Raw genomic sequence first — 20,712 nt, 5'->3', positions numbered from 1 at the left:
GGGTGGTGCTGAGATCATATCTGGAATACTATCCCCACCCTAAGGAAAAATGTTCTTATTATTGAGGGAGTGAAGCAAAGTTTCATTTTTATTTAGTGTTTTTTTAAATTCTTTCTATTAATCCTTGGTTTGCCCTATAAAGGGAGATTAAAAAGTCTGGACCAATACTTTCAAGTTCAGAAAAATTAGGAGTGACTTCAATGTCAGAAAATTCCCCGGGGGACGGGGCGGGAACTGTCAAGATACATAGCGAGCTGAAATTTCCCATGGCTGGAGTGGTTAGGGCCAGTGTCATGCCTCAAAATAAGGTTTCTGCCAATAAGGACAGAGATGAAAAAAAAAGTTTCTGTGGCAAGTACTCACCTGACAACCAAGGACTTTTGCCAGTCCAAAAGGAGCAAGGCAGAAAGCTTCCTACTTACCTGGAGCAGTGCAGTGCCATCAACCCCCAGGAACCTTGACACCATTTAAGACAAGATAACCCGCTTAACAGTAACCACCTTAAACAATCATTCTCCCCACCACCAGTACGTAATGAGTGCGGCATCTGACATCTACAGAATGCATTGCAATTTCTCAGCCAGGCTATTCTGGCATCTCCTCCTAAACCTATGATCTGCATCTGTTACTAGAGATGGCATGTCAGGGGAACCTTCCGAATCATGCACCTACATGCAAACAGATCTACATATTTGGTAAAAGAGACAGACTATTCATTAACAAATATTAAAAAATGCAAATTACACACAGACACTTACCTAAGTGTGTGCAGGGGCCCTCTATATGATAGACACGGCACCAGTCACAACCCTCCAGTCTGTTGGTGATATCCCTAAGCAGGAGAGAGAAGAACCTTACATACTCTAGTGATACATTAATGTCAGAAGCAGGTACCATGTTGCCAAAAGCAGTCGGTGGAAGGGTTGAGTTGTTCTTGACACAAGGCAGCAGCTTTTGACCAGCAGATCAGAATCAGCTTTAATACTCCTGGTGAGTGTTGTGAAATTTGTTGTGTGGTATAAATTGCAATAGGAATATATATAAAAATAACTTCAACAAATAGTGCAAAAAGAGAGCAAAAACATAAAAAATATAGTGTGGTAGTGTAGGTGGGTTTATTGTCCATTCAGAAACTTGATAAAGGAGGGGAAGAACCTGTTCCTGAAACATTGAGTATATGTCTTCAGGCTCCTGTACCACCTCCTTGATGTTGGCAATGAGAAGAAGGCCTATCCTTGGTGATGGGTGTCCTTCATGATGGATGCCACCCTCTTCATGGACCGCCTTTTGAAGATGTTCGTGATGCAGGGGAGCCCAGAGACAATGACGGATTTGGCTGCGTTTGCAACTTTCTGCAGCTTTTTCTGATCCTGTGCAGCTCCCCTCCATACCAGATGGTGAGCAACCAGTTAGAATGTGCTCTACAGTACATCTATAGAAAGTGGTGAGAGTCTTCAAAGTAAATTTATTATCAAAGTACAATAATGTCAACATATACAACCCTGAGATTCATTTCCTTGGGGCATACTCAATAAATCCAATAATCATAGTAGAATCAAGGAAAGACTGCACCAACAGGGTGTACAACCAGTGTGTTAAAAACAACCTGCACCAATACAAAAAACTGCTAATAATAATAAATAAATATCGAGAACATGAGGTGGAGAGTCTTGCTTGGAAGAGGACAGCGAGGCTTTGAGAGGAAGTGCGGCGGCGGCCATTTTCAAATTGCCCAATTGCGTCTCAGATCGGAGTTCTGAGAGGCGGGACTGCGCAGGCGCGTGAGGAGGCCTGGGAAGGAGGGAAGATATAGAAAGAACGCCGCCTTAAGAAGGGGGCAGCTTCGTTTGCGGGCAGCGGAGTGCGCCGGGAGCAGAGTGTAGGGCTTGGGCTCAGGGGGTTTAGGCGGAAGAGGGCACAGTAGGCTTATCTTTTAGTTCTTGTTATTTTTCAGTTTTTCGGGAAGTATGAGTGTGAGGGCAGCTTGTTGTTCTCTGTGTCGGATGTAGGAGGACCTGGAGTCTCCGAGCCTCCCAGACGTCCACATCTGCACCAGGTGCACCGAACTGCAGCTCCTGAAGAACCGAGTTAGGGAACTGGAGCTGCAGCTCGATGACCTTCGCCTGGTCAGGGAGAGTGAGGAGGTGATAGAGAGGAGTTACAGGCAGGTGGTCACTCCGGGGCCATGGGAGGCAGATAGGTGGGTCACGGTCAGAAAGGGGAAGAGGCAGGTACTAGAGAGTACCCCGGTGGCTGTACCCTTTGACAATAAGTACTCATGTTTGAGTACTGTTGGGGGGGACAGCCTTCCTGGTGGAAGTGACAGCGGCCGGGCCTCCGGCACAGAGGATGGCCCTGTAGCTCAGAAGGGTAGGGATAGAAGAAAGAGGGCCATAGTAATAGGGGACTAGACAGTCAGGGGTTCAGACAGGCGGTTCTGTGGAGGTGATCGGGAGTCCCGGATGGTAGTTTGCCTCCCTGGTTCCAGGGTTCGGGACGTTTCAGATCGCGTCCAAGATATCCTGAAGTGGGAGGGTGAGGAGCCAGAGGTCGTGTTACATGTAGGTACCAATGACATAGGTAGGAAAGGGGAAGAGGTCCTGAAACGAGAGTATAGGGAGTTCAGAAGGCAGTTAAGAAGAAGGACCGCAAAGGTAGTAATCTCGGGATTACTGCCTGTGCCACGTGACAGTGAGAGTAGGAATAGAATTAGGTGGAGGATGAATGCGTGGCTGTGGGATTGGAGCAGGGGGCAGGGATTCAAGTTTCTGGATCATTGGGACCTCTTCTGGGGCAGGAGTGACCTGTTCAAGAAGGATGGGTTATACTTGAATCCTGGGGGGACCAATATCCTAGTGGGGAGGTTTGCTAGGGCTACAGGGCAGACTTTAAACTAGTAAGATGGGGGGGCGGGAATCAATTTGAGGAAACCATGGGAGAGGAGGTTAGTTCACCAGTAGAGCAAGTAAATAGACAGTGTGTGAGGGAGGAAAGGCAGGTGATGGAGAAGGGATGCGCTCAGCCCGAAGATGTAGGGGAGAAGAAAGAAAAGGATAATAAATTTGAATGCATTGTTAGGGATGAAAAGAGAGGAGGGGGTGGAGAGTATCTTAAATGTATCTATTTTAATGCTAGGAGCATTGTAAGAAAGGTGGATGAGCTTAAAGCGTGGATTGATTCCTGGAATTATGTTGTAGCTATTAGTGAAACATGGTTGCAAGAAGGGTGTGATTGGCAACTAAATATTCCTGGATTTAGTTGCTTCAGGTGTGATAGAGTAGGAGGGGCCAGAGGAGGAGGTGTTGCATTGCTTGTCCGAGAAAATCTTATGGCGGTGCTTTGGAAGGATAGATTAGAGAGCTCCTCTAGGGAGACTATTTGGGTGGAATTGAGGAATGGGAAGGGTGTAGTAACACTGATAGGAGTGTATTATAGGCCACCTAATGGGGAGCGTGAGTTGGAAGAGCAAATGTGTAAGGAGATAGCAGATATTTGTAGTAAACACAAGGTGGTGATTGTGGGAGATTTTAATTTTCCACACGTAGACTGGGAAGCTCATTCTGTAAAAGGGCTGGATGGTTTAGAGTTTGTGAAATGTGTGCAGGATAGTTTTTTGCAACAATACATAGAAGTACCGTCTAGAGATGGGGCAGTGTTGGATCTCCTGTTAAGGAATGAGATAGGTCAGCTGACAGATGTATGTGTTGGGGAGCACTTCGGGTCCAGTGATCACAATAGCATTAGCTTCAATATAATTATGGAGAAGGACAGGACAGGACCTAGAGTTGAGATTTTTGATTGGAGAAAGGCTAACTTTGAGGAGATGCGAAGGGATTTAGAGAGAGTGGATTGGGTCAAGTTGTTTTATGGGAAGGATGTAATAGAGAAATGGAGGTCATTTAAGTGTGAAATTATGAGGGTACAGAATCTTTATGTTCCTGTTAGGTTGAAAGGAAAGGTTAAAGGTTTGAAAGCACCATGGTTTTCAAGGGACATTAGAAATTTGGTTCAGAAAAAGAGGGATGTCTACAATAGATATAGGCAGCATGGAGTAAAGGAATTGCTTGAGGAATATAAAGAATGTAAAAGGAATCTTAAGAAAGAGATTAGAAAAGCTAAAAGAAGATACGAGGTTGGTTTGGCAAATAAGGTGAAAGTAAATCCGAAAGGTTTCTACAGTTATATTAAAAGCAAGAGGATAGTGAGGGATAAAATTGGCCCCTTAGAGAATCAGAGTGGTCAGCTATGTGTGGAGCCGAGGGAGATGGGAGAGATTTTGAACGATTTCTTCTCTTCGGTATTCACTGAGGAGAAGGATATTGAATTGTGTAAGGTGTGGGAAACAAGTAAGAAAGTTATGGAACCTATGACAATTAAAGGGGTGGAAGTACTGGCGCTTTTAAGAAATTTAAAAGTGGATAAATTTCCGGATCCTTACAGGATATTCCCCAGGACCCTGAGGGAAGTTTGTGTAGAAATAGCAGGAGCTCTGACGGAGATCTTTAAGATGTCATTAGAAACGGGGATTGTGCCGGAGGATTGCCGTATTGCTCATGTGGTTCCATTGTTTAAAAAGGGTTCTAGAAGTAAGCCTAGCAATTATAGACCTGTCAGTTTGACATCAGTGGTGGGTAAATTAATGGAAAGTATTCTTAGAGATAGTATTAATAATTATCTGGACAGACAGGATCTGATTAGGAGTAGCCAGCATGGATTTGTGTGTGGAAGGTCATGTATGACAAACCTTATTGAGTTTTTTGAAGAAGTTACGAGGAATGTTGACGAGGGTAAGGCAGTGGATGTAGTCTATATGGACTTCAGCAAAGCCTTTGACAAAGTTCCACATGGAAGGTTAGTTAAGAAGGTTCAGTCGTTAGGTATTAATGCTGGAGTAATAAAATGGATTCTGCAGTGGCTAGATGGGAGATGCCAGAGAGTAGTGGTGGATAATTGTTTATCGGGATGGAGGCCGGTGACTAGCGAGGTGCCTCAGGGATCTGTTTTGGGCCCAATGTTGTTTGTAATATACATAAATGATCTGGATGATGGGGTGGTAAATTGGATTAGTAAGTATGCCGATGATACTAAGGTCAGAGGTGTTGTGGATAATGAGGTGGGTTTTCAAAGCTTGCAGGGAGATTTATGCCGGTTAGAAGAATGGGCTGAACGTTGGCAGATGGAGTTTAATGCTGAGAAGTGTGAGGTTCTACATTTTGGCAGGAATAATCCAAATAGAACATACAGGGTAAATGGTAGGGCATTGAGGAATGCAGAGGAACAGAGAGATCTAGGAATAACAGTGCATAGTTCCCTGAAGGTGGAGTCTTATGTAGATAGGGTGGTGAAGAAGACTTTTGGAACGCTGGCCTTTATAAATCAAAGCATTGAGTACAGAAGTTGGAATGTAATGTTAAAATTGTACAAGGCATTGGTAAGGCCAAATTTAGAATATTGTGTGCAGTTCTGGTCACCAAATTATAGGAAAGATATCAATAAATTAGAGAGAGTGCAGAGACAATTTACTAGGATGTTACCTGGGTTTCAGCACTTAAGTTACAGAGAAAGGTTGAACAAGTTAGGTCTCTATTCATTGGAGCGTAGAAGGTTGAGGGGGGATTTGATCGAGGTATTTAAAATTTTGAGAGGGATAGATAGAGTTGACGTGAATAGGCTGTTTCCATTGAAAGTAGGGGAGATTCAAACGAGAGGACATGATTTGAGAGTTAGGGGGCAGAAGTTTAAGGGAAACACGAGGGGGTATTTCTTTACTCAGAGAGTGATAGCTGTGTAGAATGAGCTTCCTGTAGAAGTAGTAGAGGCCAGTTCAGTTGTGTCATTTAAGGTAAAATTGGATAGGTATATGGACAGGAAAGGAGTGGAGGGTTATGGGCTGAGTGCGGGTAGGTGGGACTAGGTGAGATAAAGAGTTCAGCACGGACTAGGAGGGCCGAGATGGCCTGTTTCCGAGCTGTGATTGTTATATGGTTATATGTTATAAGAGTCCTTGAAAGTGAGTCCATAGGTTGTGAGAACAGTTCAGTGATGGGGTGAGTGAAGTTATCCACTCTTGTTCAAGAGCCTGATGGTTGAGGGGTAATAACTACTCCTCAACCTGGTGGTGTGACTCCTGAGGCTCCTGTACAGTTTCCTAGGTGGCAACAGTGAGAAGAGAGCATGACCTGGGTTATGAGGTTCTCCGATGATGAATGCTGCTTTCTGGCGACCACGATCCATGTAGATGTGCTCAACGGTGGGGAGGGTTTTACCGGTGATGGACTACAACATATCCACTACTTTCATTCAAAGGCATTAGTGTTTCCATATAATCCCCACCCCCCAACCACCTTATACCTGTAGAAGTTTGTCAAAGTTTTAGATGTCATACTGAGTCTTTGCAAACTTCTAAGGAAGCAGAAGCACTGCTGTGCTTTCTTTGTAATTGTACTTGCATACTGGGCCCAGGACAGATCCGTTGAAATGATACACTGAGGTATTTAAAACTACAGTTCATCTTCACCTCTGATCCCCTGATGAGGACTGGCTCTTTGATCTTCAGTTTCCTCCTCCTGAAGTCAATAATCAGCTCCTTGCTTTTGCTGACATTGACTAAGAGGTTGTTGTCATGGCACCACTCAGCCAGATTTTCAATCATCCTCCTCTCTGCTGATCCTCACCACCTTTGATTTGGCCAATGATTGTGGTGTTGTCAGCAAACTTAAATATGTCATTGGAACTATGCTTAGCTACATAGTCATAAGTGATTAGAGCAGGGGGCTAAGGACACAGCCTTGTGGTGCACCTGTGCTGATGGAGATCGTAGAGGAGATTGTTGCCAAACTGAAGTGACTGAGGTCTGCAACTGAGGAAGTTGAGGATTCAATGCTTAAGAAGGTATTGAGGCCAAGATCTTGGAGCTTATTGATTAGTTTTAAAGGGACGATGGCATTGAATGCTGAGCTGTAGTTGATAAAGGGCATCCTGATGCATACACTTTTGATGCCCAGATGCTGTGGGGCTGAGTGAAGAGCCAATGAAATGGCATCTGTAGTGGACCTGTTGTGCCAGTAGGCAAATCATAGCCAATCCAAGTCCTCTCTCAGGCGGGGGTTGATATTATTTAGTACCAACCTCTCAAAACACTTCATCACTGTGGATGTAACTGCTATTGGATTTGGCTTGTATTTGGTGACATACCAAGTCTCCTCAAACGCCTAATGAAATATAGCTGCTGTCACGAATTCTTTGTAATTCCATCAATATGTTGGGCCCAGGATAGATCCTAGAAATGTTGATCTCAGGAATTTGAAATTACCAATCCTTTCCACTGCTGATTCCTCAATGAGGATCTTGACTTCCTCTTCTTAAAGTCCACAATAAGTGCAACGTCGTTGTTGCAGCACCACTCAACTAGTGGACCTATCTTACTCTTGTATGCCACTTGGTCAGCATCTGAAATTTTGCCAATAACAGTCATATTGTTGTCAAATTTATAGATTGCTTTTGAGCTGTTCCTAGCCCCACAGTTGTGGGTGTAGAGGGAGTTGAGCCATAAGCTATGCATGTATCTTTGAGGTCCACCAGTGTTGATTATCACTGAGGGAGTGATATTATTTCTGATCCATACTGACAGTGAAATCCTGATGAGGAAGTCAAAAATCCAGTTGCAGAGGGAGGTATTGAAGCCCAGGTTTTGGTGTTTGTTGATTAGAACTGAGGGTATGATTGTGTTGAATGCTGAACTGTAATTGATAAATGGCAGCCTGACGTAAGTATTGTTATTATCCAGGTGAGCCGAGGTTGAGTGTAAAGCCAGTAAGATTGCATACCTATTGTGGCAGTACACAAATTTCTGTGAGTCCAGGTCTTTGCTTAGGCAAAAGTTGATTCTGGCCATGACTAACCTCTCAAAGCACTTCATTACAGTAGATGTGAGTGCAACTGGGTGATAGTCGATGAGGCAGCTATGCCTGCTCTTCTTTGGTCACCCTTTTGAAGCAGGTGGGAACCTCCAACTGCAGCAGTGAAAGATACTGTTAACCTTTCACACTAAAGCACCTACATGACTTAAAAGTGCATCATTTGTCCTTATCTTCATTCACTCTAAATCCTGGAACTCTCTAGCCAACTGCACTCTGGGAGTTTCTTACAAGTTTCAAGACAGCATTGCTCTTTCTCTGCAACTGTAACTGCATTCTGTTTTCTTTTTTCTGTCTGGATGGCACAGAAAACAAGTTCTTCACTGGATCTTGCTGCATGTGTGTGGTGAACTACATATACCTGTCTGGACATGCCCCCTGCTGACTGCTCCTGTGGCCCCTCCCACTGACCGTGGCTCCTCCTACAGACCCCGGTATAAAGGCGATTGAGGCCCGAGCCCGGCCCTCAGTCTCCAGGATGTAGTATGCTGGTCAACCACTGCTTGTTCTTTCTTCCAGTCAATAAAAGCCAATATCTTGCCTTCACGTCTCAGAGAGAGTTATTGATGGTGCATCAATGTGACAATAATGAACCAATAGCAGCAAGCAAGTAAGAATGCCATTACACTCTCAATGACAAATAAGGACAGGAAATAATACAGATCTTCTCAATGAGGACCAAATAATGAATATAAACAAGTACATATTTGAAAAAGTATACAGTGAGGTGAATGTTGCAAAGCCTTTCAAAATGATTCACTGGTCTGACCATAATTGCGGTCTTGTGTCCAATCTGGGCAATATATACTTCAGCAATTAAGCTGACTTGTGGGGCGATGCAGGTCCTAAAGTGACCAATATGAATCAGAATCATGTTTAATATCATTGGCATATGTTGTGAAATTTGTTTTGTGGCAAATGCAGTGCAATACATAATTAAAAAAAAGCTGTAAGTCAGAATAAGACATATATATTAGTGCAAAAAGAGGGAAAAGTTAGTGAGGGAGCGTATATAGGTTAATTATCCATTCAGACATCTGGTGGTGGTGGGGAAGAAGGTGTTTATAAAATATTGAGTGATGACTTCATGCTCCTGTACCTCCTCCTTGATGATAACAATGAGAAGAGCATATGTCCTGGGTGATGCTTCTGCTTTGAAGATGTTGTCAATGTTGAGGAGGCCAGTGCCCGTGCTGGAGGTGCTGAGTTTGCTGCTTTCTGCAGCTTTTCCTGATCTTGTGCAGTGGCTCCTCCATACCAGATGGTGATGCAATCAGTTAGAAAGCTCCCCATAGTACATCTGCAGAAATCTGCCAGAGTCTAGAAATGTATGCAGTTAAGACCCAATGTCTAGCAATGTATGCAGACCTAATGTAAGGTATCCATCTGTGCCAGAGATGAGGCAGGTGGTGCTTGACAAAATATTCAGGAGGATGCTTTAAATTTCTGCTGCCTCCTGCTTTTTCTGCTTTGTCACCTTCTGTCAGCGAGATGAAATGCTCAGCACCACTCTCAAGGCTTCAGTTTAGGTGTTCTTTCCAGTGAATCCTATGAGACGATGTTAATGTTGCACCTTTGGTTTATCATTGTCACATCCACCAAGAAAGAGTGAAAAGCTTGAATTGCATACTGTTATACAGATCAAATCATTACACATTACATTGAGCTAGAATAAGGTAAAACAATAACAATGCAGAATAAAGCATAAAGGCTACTGTGCTGTGCAGGTAAACAATAAAGTGCAAGATCATAACGAGGTGGACTGTGAGGCCAAGATTCCATCTTATTATACAACAGGTCTGTTGAAGAGTCTGGTAACCATAGGATAGTAACTATTCGTGAGCTTTCAAACTTTCATATTTTCTGCTCAAATGGAGAGGAAAGAAGAGATAATGTCTGGGTTAGATGGGGACTTTGATGACACTGGCCGCTTTAGTGAGGCAGTGGGAAGCATAGACAGAGTCCACAGAGGGGAGGTTAGTTCTCGTAATATACTGACCTGTGTCCCCTAGTCTCTACTGTCATGTGCAGAGCAGTTGCCATACCAATGCATTGAGACAGAATCCTTTATATAATGCATTGATAAAAATTGGTAAGAGTTGACAGGGTCATGCTAAATTTCTTTGGTCTCCTGAGGAAGTAGAGGCATTGGTGAGCTTTCTTGACTGTGACATTAACACGGATGGACAAGGACTGGTTATCGGTGATGTTCCCACCCTTTCAAGGTGATTTTGAGAATATCCTTGCATTAGATCTCTGCCCTAGTAAAGATCACTTGTTGGACTTGCACCTGGTGTCTCAGGGCAGGAGTGAGCACCATGCAGTCTGCCCGCTGGAGATGATTGAATGTAATCTCTGTGTCAATGTTGGGAATGTTGGATTGGATGTGCACTGGTACTGGTTTGCCTGTCAATTTTCCAACTGTAGGAACTCTTCTCTTTTACTGAACAAAATGTAGAATATGCTATCAAAACAACTAAGTTGTTTGTTGAGTAAAACCTTTGTCTGTCATCTACCTCTCATCAAAGACATACCTATAGCAATGTGCCGGAAAAGGACAAGTAACTTCTTAAAGGATTTCACCCACCCTGCTTATAGACTGTTAGCTTCCATCATGGAGGAGGCAACATAGCATCCATGTGAGGACCACCCCAGACTCAAAAACAGATACTTTTCCTAAATAGTAAGGCCGATCAACACCATCACCCAATAACCTACCCCTCCTCGCCTCCTGCACCACCTCTACTTTATCACTTCCTATCAGTCACTGAGTGTACTGACATTTTTGTGTCTAGGATCACTTTATGTACATGTGATCAATGTATATAAGCTATCTTATGTAGTTATACTGTATCTATTGTGCATTTTTAGAATAATCGTGTTTTTATCTTTTTTTGTGCTGCATTGGATCTGTAGTAACAATTATTTTGTTCTCCTTTACTCTAGTGTACTGCAAATGACATTAAACAATCTTGAATCTATATATTTTCAATATCCATGTTTCTCTTGCAGTGCCTGTGAATTCTCACAATCTGGACCCTGCATCAACTTGAGAGAGTGATTTTCTGACTGTGAACACGTCCAGAATTACACCGATCTGCATACTTCATTAAACTGTTTTGTGTCAAGCATACTTTTAATTATTCATCTAATTCTCTTTTGAGACTTTCCATTGAACTGTCTACATCCATATGACAGTATATTCACAAACATAAAAACTCGTCATGTAAAAATTAATCTTGGGTCATTTCAGGTTTTTTTCTTGCCACTAGAAGTAACTTCTGGTTATTTATTTGTTTTTATTTGGTTGCGTGAGCATCACTGGAAAAGCCCAACATGTATACTTTTCATACAGATGAAATCATAACACAGTAGTTTGAGGCAGAACAAGGTAAGGCAATAACAATGCAGAACAAGGTGAAACAACTACTGACGAAGTGCAGTACAGGTAAACAAAGTGCAATGAGTTCGATTGTGAAGTCAAGGCTCTATCTTATTGGACAAAAGGATAATAGTTTGGGCATCTCGATACATCTGAACAAAATGTCATTTGGGAACTTAAGTTGCAGCTGTATAAAACACTTGTCAGATTACACTTGGAGCTGTGGTTGACACACTACACATTACAGGAAGGTTATGGAGGCAGTAGAGAGATTGCAGAAGAGGATGCCATAATGTTTCATAGAATGGAGAGCTCCAGTTATAACGAGAGATTGGACAGGCTGGGATTCCACTCATTGGAACCTAGGAAGCTGAGCAGTGACCTTAAAGAGGTTTATTCAGAAGAATTAGAGGGAACCTTATAGAAACATTAAAAAAAATTATGGGTGGGATAGATGAGATAGAGATGGGAAAGTCATTTCCATCGGGAAGTGAGACTAGAACTATGGGACATTGCCTTAAAGTTTGGGAAATATATTTAGGATGGAACTGCAGAGAAACTGCTTTTCCCAGAGAGTGTTGCATCTGTGGAATTCCCTGCTTAGGGAAGCAATAGGGGCCACCTCATTAAATATATTTAAGACAAAGAAATACGTTTGCATAGCAGGGGAGTTTAAGGTTATGGGATAAAGGAAGGCTGGTGAAGCTGAGTCCATAGTCAGATCAGCCATGATCTTATTGAATGGTGAAACAGGCTCAACTGACAAGATAGTCTATTATTGCTCCTATTTATTATGTTCTTATAAAATTGCGAGGGGCATAGAAAGGATAGTCATCAGATTCTTTTGCCCAGGCTGTAGAGTCTGGAACCAAACGACACAGGTTTAAGGTGAGAGAGCGGAAATTTAAAGGAGACCTGAGTACCTCACGTAGAGGGTGATGGAGATTTGGGATGATCTGCCGGGGCAATTACAATATGTAAAAGTGGTTTGGACAGGTATTGGGATGGGAAAGATTTTGAGGGTTATTCGCCTTGTGCAGGCATTTCTTTTTGGCAATACTTTAAAGAATTCCAATTCATCACTGACTTTGAAGGACAGAGATTTTGCTTGTATCAATGTAAATGTAATGACCTTTGCAATAATGGAAGTTCCAGACTTCATGTTTTTTGAAGTGACAATGATTTGTCAAAGATTTTGTCTACTGCAAAAAAAAACAGAAAGCAGATAGAGAAGAGGAAAAGGTCAAGACTTTCAACACAGAGCCATGACAAGAAAATGCTGAGACACCACTCCAGGTGGTCAGAGGATCAGACAACACTCCTGATGGCACCTCTGTCATGTCTTCAGATCAGAACAAGAATCAGGTTTATCACTGATATATGTTGTGAAGTATGTTGTATTGTTGCAGCAGTACAGTGCAAGGCAGATATTACTACAAGTTACAACAGATAAATAAATAAATTGTTCAAATTGGGAATAGTGAAATGACGTTCATGGACTTTCCATAAATCTGAGACAATTTTTTTAAAAGGAGTACAATGGGATTGGACAGTGGCAGTTTTTCATGCCACTCTATGAATACCTCCCAAGGTATTCCTGTGTAGAACTACTGCAACTGAAGTGTCCAAAATGAAAAAAAACATTCAGACCCTTGAAGCTGTCACACTGGTTAATGGAATCACAGATGGTTGTCATGCAGGCATATGGAATTTATGCAAATAGACAAAATGGTCAGCATGCGCATAATGGCCTGAAGGGGCCTGTTTCTGTGCTATACAATTCTTTGACTCTATAACTCTGTTTATGATCCAAATGAAAGTATCTTGTTTTTCCCTCATTTCCTTTCATGCCTCTGAATACCAAAAACATTCAGATATTTAAAATTAATGGTTGATCTCTCTATGTTAAGTGTTTTCTAGTTTCTCCTCTAGAAGACTGGGATTAAAGTTCTGATTTCTTGTTCCAGTCTTCTAAATCAGTGAAAAGAGAGTATTGTGTGCAGTTTCCATCTCCTTAGTATAGGAATGATGTGACTAAACTAAGAGGATGCAGAAAAGATTCACAAGAATGCTGTTGCAAATGGAGGGTTTGAGTTATAAGGAGAGTTTGGATAGGCTGTGACTGTTTTCTCAGAATGAAGGAGACTGAGGAACAACCTTATAGATGTTTATAAAATTATGTATCTACGTTTTTATTTTTGCAGATGGGCATGAATTTAAACAGAACATAAAAAAAAAATCTTCAGGTACTTGAGACCTAAAATAAAAGTCACAGACCGATATAGCATAGAAAAAGGCCCTTTGGCCCATTGAATCTATACTGATATTCTAAGAAGTATGTCACACCAATCCTGTCCGAACCGATTTTATTGACTCCACATTCCCACCAGCTTCCCTGCCACTGGATTCTACACTCACCAGGAGCAACTTACAGCAGCCGATTTAGCAACAACTTTACATGTTTCAAGATGCAGGGGAAACCAGAGTGCCCAGAGGAAATGCATCCAGTCGAAGGGAGAATGTGCAAACTCCACACACCTACATAATCTATGGTCAAGATAGAACTAGGATCATCAGAACAAAAAGTGATAGAATCAGTACTACACCATCAATCAAGATCTGTTGGGGGGTCATATCCTCACCATCCAACCCAATTCCTGATTAGATGTTTGTGTTTGGAAGCATTAAGATTCTGGGTGGGGCTGAACCTTAGGATGACCAAATATGCTCTCTGTGCTGCACCTAGCCTTTGCCCACTTTTCTACATCACCTCAGGTTTGGTTTAGTTTGGGGAGAAATAATCGCATTTTGGGTTTGGGTCACGTTGAGTTTGGGCACAGTGAAAATATATAATGGCTTTTAATTTCTATCTCAGTAGACCCCAACACAAGGATTGGAAAGAATTGCAACACTTTGTCTGTGAATGCTCCAGGATGCAACCAAATTCAGATGCTTTCAGAGTGCAGAGTGTCAGTAGAAAATATCAGTTCACTCTTCCTGGCTAGAATGGAGAGGACAACATAATTAATTTGAATGAGATCACTGATCCTGTGGAAAATGGTGAGTGCTCAAATAACTTTACTCCTACAACACACACAAAATGCTGGTGGAACACAACAGGCCAGGCAGCATCTATAAGGAGAAGCACTGTCAACGTTTCGGGCCGAGACCCTTCGTCAGGACATCCTTTATCCTGAGGTTGTGCCCTTGATTACAGACTTTACAACTAATGGGAAATATCCTCTCAATGTCCACTCTTTACTGGACTCGGGGTATATTTATTGAAATGTCATTTTCCTGGTGAGTTCCATCTCATCTGACTTAGAATCTGAAATGGTGAAGTTCTACCCGTACTATCTGCCACAAGAGTTAACTTCAGCTATCCTGATGGCCATCTGCATCCGACTCTGTGAGGACATGAAGCATGCACTCAGTGAAATTTACTCTGTGGTCAACAGCCTCGACTTCAACTAGGCCAGCTTCAAGACTGTGTAACCATAACATTTCCAGTGAATCTCCTGTCCACTGGAGGTTCCCACAGTCTTGACCATTGCTACACATCTACTAAAGATGCTTACTGAGTCACACTCCCACCCCATCCACAGTTTGTAAATCAGACTGTGTTCCTTCTCCCTGAATACAAACAGAAAATAAAACGTGAGGATCAAACACAGGAAGTTATACAGTACAAGTCTGAGAAAACAGACGAGCTTCTATGCAATTGCATTGAGTTGGTAGAGTGGTCCTTGTTCAAAGGCTTAGCAGCCAGCTTTGACGAGTATGTCACCATTACTACAGATTTTATCTGAATTGTGTTGAGGAATGTGTACCAAAGAAGATAATCTAGATGTTTCCAGACCAGAAAATAAGGATAAACCTGGAGATCCACTCCCTGTTGATGTCTGGGACTGTTACAGCCGTTCTGACTAATTTTCTTACTTACGTTATTTGTTGTATTTTTTTTTCTTTCACGGTAACATGTCGAAGCTGCACCCTCTCTAACGTACTGGTGGAGAGAGCTTTATTCTGGTTTTTAGCGCTGGAAATACTTATATTCGGACATGTCTCATTAGCGGAGCAGCAGCATGGTCGCATTGTTTATTCCAGGGCCCAGCGGATCGCGCTTAAACCGGCCGGTTTAGCGAACAGGGCGGCGGATACCCCTGCTGAGATCTGGAGAAAAACACACAGAGGATGCAGAGGGGGATCAAAAAGGTAAGGGAAGACGACTGGGTCGAGACAACAGAAACTTACGGAGGAGAGGAGTTATAAGCCTTGTCTCCCCTCTCTCATTATGGGCAATGTGAGATTGCTGGGTAATAAAATGGATGAGTTGACAGCACTAGCCAGGAGTCAGAGGACTTTTCGGGAGAGCAGTGTTATGTGTTTTACTGAAACGTGGCTGCACGAGGACATACCCGACCAAAACACTTCCACAGAGGGTTTCCAGACTGTTTGGGCCGATTGGAATTGCACTGAGAGCGGTAAGTATAGGGCTTGCTGTTCTGGTTAACAACAGATGGTGCAATCCTGGTCATATAACAATCAAGGAACCCGATGTCGGCGTGTAACATCATTCACACTGTCATAGCTGGACTACAAACCCAGCACCTGAGTGCCCTCATTACCATCTCGGGCGACTTCAACCACGTTACCATGGCGAGAACACTGCCCAGCTTCACGCAGTATGTGAGCTGTACAACCAGAGGGGAGAGGAAACTGGACTTGATGTATGCTAACGTTAAGGATGCTTACAGCTCCTCTCCCCTCCCCCCACTGGGAAGGTCAGATCACAACCTGGTGTATCTCAAACCCTGCTACGTGCCTCTGGTGAAGAGTAAACCTGCAACCTCGAGGACAGTGAGGAAATGGTCGGGGGAGGCTTATGAGGCACTCCAGGGTTGTTTTGAGGTGACAGACCGGCAGGCACTCTGTGAGCCACATGGAGAGGACATTGATGGGCTCACAGAGTGCATCACTGGTTACATCAACTTCTGTGTGGACTGCAATGTTCCTACAAGAACTGTCCTTTGTTATTCAAATAACAAGCCATGGGTAACAAAGGACATTAAGGACATCCTGAATGCTAAAAAGAGGGCGTTTAGAGATATAAATAGGGAGGAGCTGAGTACAATACAGAGGGACCTGAAAGCCAAGATCAGGGAGGCTAAAGACAGGTATAGGAGGAAGCTTGAGTGGAAACTCTAGCACAGGGGTCGGCAACCTTTACCACTGAAAGAGACATATGGACCCGTTTCCCACAGAAAAGAAAACACTGGGAGCCACAAAACCTGTTTGACATTTAAAATGAAATAACACTGCATACAACGTTTTTTTTTTACCTTTATGCTATGTATAAACAAACTATAATGTGTTGCATTTATGAAATCGATGAACTCCTGCAGAGAAAATGAAATTACATTTCTGCATGCAACAAAAACATTTTGAACTCTGAAAAAAAGATGTTGGGTTGAAGGTTACTTTTAAGTAAAATACTCAATGTCTATTTGAGTCCTTCTTGTATTTATGAAAAACGCCGAACTTAAATTTTCCGCCAGCAGCAAACCAAAAATAACGTCAGCCAGCTGTCAGCCTGAAAAATGAAAGGACTATTTCACTGAACCATGAAAAAATATGAATATACATAAAATAATAGGCAATTAAAATATTTATCATACTTGGTTAATGGGATTTCTGCTCCTGGACCTCAGCGCTCAGCGTCTGCACATCAGGGCTATATGACGTCACCTTCATCTTTACACAGGATCGCAAGCTGTCATCTGTGAGGCATGCGCGATGTTTGTTTTTAATAAAGTTCATGTTGGAGAACACCTGCTCACATACATATGTGGATCCAAAGATCGAAAGGACTCTAAGTGCATATTTTTTAATGTTTACATAAATGTCGGGGATAGCATTCCATGTTTCGAACACAAGTTTGTCCGTTTGGGGAGGTTTTCAATATCACTTCATTTGTGATTCTGAGCAAGAACGGCCTTCTGACGGGCAACATCTTCAAGGTCTGCTGTCAAGCGTCTAAACTTGGACACCCATATGTCTTTGTCGGCTGTGTCGGCCAGTTCCATCTCAAGATCAGGTTGACTCACACCTGCCAATGCAGTCGTATTCAGTAAGGATGGATCGATGCTTAGGGGAGTGGCGGGTGTCAGGCATTGGCAGTGGTGACATATTAATAGCGATAAAAAACACGTTGTAGCGGTGTGCTACACGCAGCGTGAAAATAATGACACGGAATCGGTAAACTGCAGTCAAAGATAACTTTATTCGAACTAAACAGCCTTGCTTTTAAGCCTCCCTCAACCCTCCCCCCTGTGGGCACGGATGCTCCAAAAGATACGTACTCACAAACCCCCGTAAGCTATCTCCCTTAGCCAGAACGCTGGCTAATTGTGAGCCGGTTCAGATGTGCCAGGAAATGGGTCGCCACAACGTTTTATTTAGATTGTACAAGATCACCATAATCTTCAAATTTAGAATTACATTTCAAAAACTAACAAACTAACATAAAATACATTTTAATTAAATACTCATCATTTATTTTCCAAAGCCACAGGGAGCCGCAGCACAGAGATGAAAGAGGCGCATGCGGCTCCGGAGCCGCAGGTTGCCGACCCTTGCTCTAGCAGAACAACATGAGAGAGGTCTGGAGTGGGATGAGGACCATCATTGGGTTCTGGCAAACTAGAAACAGAGGAGCTGAGGGCAGTGTGGACAGGGCCAATGAACTTAACCTGCTCTTCAACAGATTTGACACTGTGGCCCCTGCCCATCCTCCACACGATTCATCTGTTGTCGGCCCCCAACCAACTCATACTCCACTCTCCCCTCCTACCCCTTCTCACAGCCCCCCACCCTGCTCTCATGACTACACCCGTCCCACACCTGAAACCACCACAGTGGGCTTCACAGCTGAACAGGTGAGAAGACAGCTGAAACGTCTCCACCCAAGCAAGGCTGCAGGCCCGGATGGTGTCAGCCCCAGGATGCTCAAAGCCTGTGCCCCCCAGCTATGTGGAGTACTTCACCATGTCTTCATCCTGAGCCTGAGTCTCCAGAGGGTTCCTGTGCTGTGGAAGATGTCCTGCCTCGTCCCTGTACCGAAGACGCCGCGCCCCAGTGGCTCCAATGACTACACACTGGTGGCATTGACCTCCCACATCATGAAGACCCTGGAGAGACTTGCTCTAGTGCAGCTCCAGCCTATGGTTAGGCCACACTTAGACCCCCTCCATTCTCCTATCAGCCCCGACTAGGAGTTGAGGATGCTATCGTCTACCTGCTGAACTGTGTCTACACCCACCTGGACAAGCCGGCGAACACTGTGAGGGTCATGTTTTTTGACTTCTCCAGTGTGTTAAACACCAACCGCCCTGCTCTGCTGGGTGAGAAGCTGACAGTGATGCAGGTGGATGTTTCCCTGGTGTCATGGATTATTGATTACCTGACTGGCAGACCACAGTACGTGTGCTTGCAACACTGTGTGTCAGACAGAGTGGTCAGCAGCACTGGGGCTCCACAGGGGACTGTCCTGTCTCCCTTTCTCTTCACCATCTACACCTCGGACTTCAAATACAACACAGAGTCTTGCCATCTTCAGAAGTTTTCTGATGACTCTGCCATAGTTGGATGCATCAGCAAGGGAGATGAGGCTGAATATGGGGCTACGGTGGGAAACTTTGTCGCATGGTGTGAGTAGAATCATCTGCAGCTTAATGTGAAAAAGACTAAGGAGCTGGTGGTGGACCAGAGGAGGGCCAAGGCGCGGGTGACTCCTGTTTCCATCCAAAGGGTCAGTGTGGACATGCTGGAGGATTACATGTACCTGGGGATACGAATTGACAATAAACTGGACTGGTCAAAGAACACTGAGGCTGTTTACAAGAAGGGTCAGAGCCATCTCTATTTCCTGAGGAGACTGAGATCCTTTAACAACTGCCGGACAATGCTGAGGATGTTCTATGAGTCTGTGGTGGCCAGTGCTATCATGTTTGTTGTTGTGTGCTGGGGCAGCAGGCTGAGGGTAGCAGACACTAACAGAATCAATAAACTCATTCGTAAGGCCAGTGATGTTGTGGGGGTGGAACTGGATTCTCTGACTGTGGTGTCTGAAAAGAGGATGCTGTCCAAGTTGCATGCCATCTTGGACAATGACTCCCATCCACTCCATAATGTACTGGTTAGGCCCAGGAGTATGTTCAGCCAGAGACTCATTCCACTGAGATGTAACACTGAGCGTCATAGGAAGTCATTCCTGCCTGTGGCCATCAAACTTTACAACTCCTCCCTCGGAGTGTCAGACAGGCTGGTCCTGGACTTATTTCCACTTGGCATAATTAACTTATTATTATTTAATTATTTAAGGTTTTATATTGCTATATTTCTACACTATTCTCGGTTGGTGCGACTGCAACGAAACCCATTTTCCCTCGGGATCAATAAAGTCTGTCTGTCTGTCAGTCATCCTGACCTATACAAGAAATTGAGATATGACCTCATAAAGCTATCAGAGATCCTAAGAGACTACATTTTAAAACTGAGTTCCAGGCCAGTAGGACTCACATGCTACAGCAGAGTAAATAAAGTCATCAGTGTTGCCAACCACAATACATCCCTTCCTGATAGAGCTAAACATATTCCAAGTGTGTTTTGAACAGAAGGGGATTGGTCTGTCACTAAACACCCTGACAGTTTCCAGTGTTCCTGAGCCCACAGTCAACTTTGAGGACAGCGGATCAGTCTTCAAGAGTGCTGAACCCATGGAAATCATCGAGTCCAGATGGTGATCTTAACCACGTCCTTAGATCCTGTGCAGATAAGCTGGCAGTGGTGTTTGCAGACATCTTCAATCTGTATTAAAAAGACCACTATCATCCCAGTACAGATGAAAAACAAGGTAACATGGCTGAATGAGTATCCATCAGACCATAAGATAGAGGAGCAGAATTAGGCCTTTTAGCTAATCTAGTCTGCTCCAACATTTCATCATGGCTAATCTATTTCCCTCTCAACCCCAGTCTCTTGCTCCTTCCACTATTCCTTCATGCCCTGACTAATCAAGAACCTATCAACCTCCACTTTAAATATACCCAATGACTTGGCCTCCATAGCTGTCTGTGGTAACAAATTCCACAGAATCACTACTCTCTGGCTAAAGAAATCCCCCCCCCCCCATCTCTTTTCTATTCTGAGACTGTATTTTTCGGTCTCATACTCTCCTACCATAGGAAACATCCTCCCCATATCCGTTCTGCTGCTTGCATGGTGGGGCGGGGGGTGGGGGAGGATGTTGTGCTTTTGCTGGCACGAGTCAGGGGGAGGGAGGTTTGATACTTTTTGCTGTTGCTTCTTTGAAGGTTGGGGGGAGGGGTGGGGTTTCTGGGCTTCGATGTACTA

This window comes from Hypanus sabinus, chromosome 1, assembly GCF_030144855.1.
Source record: "Hypanus sabinus isolate sHypSab1 chromosome 1, sHypSab1.hap1, whole genome shotgun sequence".
Taxonomy (NCBI): Eukaryota; Metazoa; Chordata; class Chondrichthyes; order Myliobatiformes; family Dasyatidae; genus Hypanus; species Hypanus sabinus.
This window is presented reverse-complemented; position numbering follows the sequence as displayed.